This window comes from Mastomys coucha, unplaced genomic scaffold (genome assembly GCF_008632895.1).
Source record: "Mastomys coucha isolate ucsf_1 unplaced genomic scaffold, UCSF_Mcou_1 pScaffold15, whole genome shotgun sequence".
In the NCBI taxonomy this organism is placed as follows: domain Eukaryota; kingdom Metazoa; phylum Chordata; class Mammalia; order Rodentia; family Muridae; genus Mastomys; species Mastomys coucha.
The window spans coordinates 146575717-146580472 of NW_022196897.1; positions in this window are offsets into that span (position 1 = coordinate 146575717).

A 4756-nucleotide genomic window follows, 5' to 3' on the forward strand; every position below is an offset into this window, starting at 1 on the left:
TTTCTTTCTTTCTTTCTTTCTTTCTTTTTTTTTTTTTTGTAATGCAGGTGCTAAGTGTCCAAACTCAGGTTCTCATGTTTCCATGATAAGCTCTACCAATTGAGCCACTTCCCCATCCTCTATCTCTGTTTTTATTGAAAATATTGTTTACATCCACTTGAAATAGATTTGCAACTATTATTTTAAATAAACAAGCAGATTTTTTAAATTTCTACTTAAATGTTTTAATGTAGTAAATATTGGTAGGTATGACTCCCATGAACAAGTTTTGAGGAGATTTCAGCAATTTTTATGTACATAAAGAGGTCCTAAGGGGCTGAAGAGATGGCTCAGTAGTTAAGAGCATTGACTACTCTTCCAGAGGTCCTAAGTTCAATTCCCAGCAACCATGTGGTGGCTCACAACCATCTGTAATGAGATCTGATGCCTTCTGCTGGTGTGTCCAAAAACAGCTTCAGTGTACTCATATACATTAAATAAATAAATAAGTATTTTTAAAAGTGTGGTGTGCTGAAACCAAGAAGCTTGGCACCAAGATACTCAAAACAACTGAAAAAGACATGTAGCTTACCCACTCCTTTTTTTTTAACATGTATGAGTGTTTTGCCTGTGTGTGTCTGTGCACCGCATGCATGCAATGCCTGCAGAGGCCAGAAGAGGGCATTGGTTCCCCTAGAACTGCAATTAAAGATGGTCTTGCAGTCATGTGGGTGCAAGGAATTGAACCCAGGTTCTCTGGAAGAGCAGCCAGTGCTCTTAACCACTGAGCTAACGTTTAGCCCTTTGTGTTAAAGAAGAGACAGCGCTACAGCTCAGAGAAGGGCCAAGGAGTCCTGGGTCACACAGTTGGCCTGTTCTTGGCACAGTTCTCTGACACCAAGGTTTGTGTGCACCCAGACCACTCCTCTCACGCATCAAAAGGACAGGGAAATAGTGCATGGTGGGATAGCATCTGTCTTCTGCCACCTCCTCCACAGAGAGGAAATGACAAGATGGATTGATCTCGAAGATCAGCTACAAATGGTCCCTCCGTGTGGCCATGCTAATCAGCTTCCACCAGCCAGGGTTTGACCAGTTTGAGAGGTTTATAGCAACAATGTGGGTTTGATTTATTTCTCCCTAATAAAAAAGTGATAAGTGAGACCTGCGTCTATCACTCAGGATGATTATTAACTAATTTACACTTGCATGGCCAATGGTTCCAAATGGGGGGGAGATGGGGTCAAACGTGGCCCTCGGGGCTGCCCTGGCCATGTCTGCTGCCTCCCATGCAAGCCTTGCCACTCACACACAAGCAAGAACAAGCTCTCAGATCGGAGTGTCACGGCTCTGGAAAGAGTAGAGAGGGAAAATGGAGAGATGGATAGCTGTCTGGGCCTCAGCCTTTTCTCTGAAGAAATCAGGTCTGGTAGTATGTTCTGCTGATCCCAGGATCTATCCCCACAGCTGTGTTTCCTTGGGCTGCAATTGGTCCCCTGCTAAGCCCTGTGAAGGCTCAGAGAGGACATGACCTCTCAAAGATGATGGCCTGTTGCAATAAATCTCCAACCCCAATAAGCCCATATAAAGAACACACAACTCAGTTACAATATTGATAAGCTGCACTGGGCAGATTCACCACTACACCACTCTGTTCCCCAGCTACGACATCCCTTGCTACTTGCTGCTTCTCTAGGCCACGTGGTTCCGTTTTATCTTCTTCCCACCTCCTCTTTCTCTCTCTTTTTCCTTCCTTGTTCCCTGCTCTTCCCCACTCTCTAAAACCTCCAGCTCTACCTTTCCCTTCCACTGCCCAATCACAGGCTCTAGCCTTTATTTGACCAGTTAGAATGGGGAGAAGATTCACATGACATCACCTGAGTATGTGGTCTGTGATCTACTCCTTGTTGTCGGGGCAGCCCCTCTTGAAGAAGCAGAATTAACATCAGAATGCCAACACCACCAAGGCAACCCACAACAGTGGGCACACCAGCCGGCCAGCCAGACTGAGAAGCATAATGTGAAGCTCCCAGGCAGCCCCAGCCTCTCCAGACGAGGGCTGGAGACAGAAGCCTCTCTCAATTGCCAACCAAGCGCTTCCTTAAAGGCCTGTAGTGCTGGATGGTGTGGCTGGACTAAACAGCCTATCATCATCAGATTCCCTCTAGCTCTCCAGAAAGCATAACAGGATAGTACTAAAACAAGTTAACAGCTGGGCAGTGGGTGTACGCCTTTATGTCCAGCACTTGGGAGGCAGAGGCAGGCGGATTTCTGAGTTCCAGGACAGCCAGGGCTACACAGAGAAACCCTGTCTCGAAAAACAAAAATAAATGAATAAATAAATAAACAAAATAAATAAATAAAAAATAGTTAGCACCTTCCTTAAACCCTTAGATTTGTGGTAGGGAAACTCTGAGGGCCACTTGTATAAGAACACAATGTGGGGCTGGTGAGATGGCTCAGTGGATAAGAGCACTGACTGCTCTTCCAAAGGCCATGAGTTCAAATCCCAGTAACCACATGGTGGCTCACAACCAGCCATAATGAAATCTGACGCCCTCTTCTGTGTACTCATTTAAAATAATAAATAAATAAATCTTTTAAAAAAGAATACAGTAGCTATTTAAATCAAATTTATGTGTGTGGCGTTTCAAATAGAAGCATTTTGTGAGGACCTGGGATATCAACCAATAACCCCAGTAACTATGTGGGCATCCCAATATCTAACTAGACAAGAACAGGGGAGCTTCCACTCATTCTCCCACCTGGAAGCAATTCAAAAGCCATAGGAAGAGATACACAGACCAGGATGTTATCAAAAGAAGAGGTAGAGGTAATGAGAATGAAAAGAATATCCTTTAACCTGCCAGGACTCTGTGGTGGTGGTGGGAGGTGGGGTAATAGTGGTGATGATGACAATGGTAGTGGTCATGATGGGGATGATGGGGATGATAGTGATGATGGTGATACTGGTAATGATGATGGTGGTGGTGGCCATGATGGTGATGATGGTGATACTAGTGATGATGGGGGTGGTGGTGATCACGATGATATTGACGATGACAATGATGGTGACTGGGAAGGGGAACAAACGAAGCCTTTTCTAGACCTGACCTTCTCGGTCTCAGTGAACACTGGTGGTGCTCAGGCAGGATCACTGTGCTATGAGAGCTGACCTGGGTCACACAGTGTATGTGGCAGTCTCCTGGCCTCCACCCACTGGGTACCAGGGGCAGTAGTCCTTCCCCGGCCTAGGGATCAAAACATCTTCACACAGCCAGGCAGTGGTGGCACACGCCTTTAAGCCCAGCACTTGGGAGGCAGAGGCAGGTGGATTTATAAGTTCGAGGCCAGCCTGGTCTACAGAGTGAGTTCCAGGACAGCCAGGACTACACAGAGAAACCCTGTCTCAAAAAAAAAAAAAAAAAAAAAAAAAAAAAAAAAAAAAAAAAAAAAAAAAAAAACAAACAAAAAAATGTCTCCACACACGGCTCCACGCTCCCCGAATGTGGAACGTGGCCCACTGGTCTACACAGCATGAGAGATGTTCGGATGAGCAGAACATTCCGGGGATGCACTATGAAGAAGACATGTGTGTGCCTAGGCCCTGTGAAACAGAAGGGAGGAGAGGGAGGGAAGGAAGGAAGGAAAAGGAGGAGGGAGGAAGGGAAATCCGGAAATCCACGCCTGAGAAATCCGAGCCTGAGACTGACCTTCAGAGGCTGGGTTGCTGTGAGTCCCTTGCCTGCTACCTTTCTGTCTCTGGTCCTCAGTGTCCTCGAAGTCTCAGAAGACCACTCCTTCTGTGTCCTCAGTGTGGGAGTCCCAAGGTGACCCGGCCCCCTTCCCCTGGTCACTGTTCCCTCCCACACAGCCCAGTCTTCCCACAAAGGAGAGAAGAGCTGGGGTGGGGGTGGGGGCATTCGCTCCCTCTCCCTCTCTGCTGCTGATTGTGCTCCTGAGAGGGTGGGGGAGGAGGTCTGGTCAGCTTCCCTGGCTCCACTCGCCGCCGCTGAGGACTTAGTTGGGTTGATTAAATAATTACACAGGGTACTGAGTAATCACCACTCAAGGAGCAGAAGCACCTTCAGAGGGAGGCCCCATTAGTGATTTGGGGGCGTGCGAGTGTGCCTGTCTTCTGCCTGTGATAAAATTACCATCCGAAGACCTTGCTTGCAAAAAAAAAAAAAAAAAAAAAAAACCCGCGCACACACACATGCCTCCACCCCCCAGCTCCTTCTAGGCGGATGGCAGAACTCCCAGGTTGGCAGCAAGTAAAGCTGAGGTTCAGGCAGGTCTGTGGCCTACGAAGGTCCCATGGTGGTGTGCAGCCAAGGCCAGCAGGGGCCTGTGGCAGAGGTGGCCCCATGCCAGCAAATGCAAGCAGGACAGAGAGCAGACAGAAGGCTACTGAGGGTGTATTTGTTGTCCTTTTGTTTTGTGACCCCACTGGGATTATTTCTGCTTTTTCATTTTGGAATACAAATCTGCAAACAGCCATGGGAGCTTGCCTAAAATCTTGTGCCAAGTTCTTGTGGAGATGAGATGTCGCCTAGCAGCTGTTATCCGTGTGCTTTCTCCCCCTTCCCCAACCCCATCACCACTCAAGGCCAGGGGCTACTTCGTGGGAGGAGGAGGGACCAACCCAGACAATCACCAGAGTGCCACCCACTCTAGGACAAGGGGACATCTCCCAGAGAGTACCGGAGTGTCCCCAGAACCCTGCTCATCACAGACTCAGCTCTCTGCCCACTGCCTATCGGCTCACTTACACTGT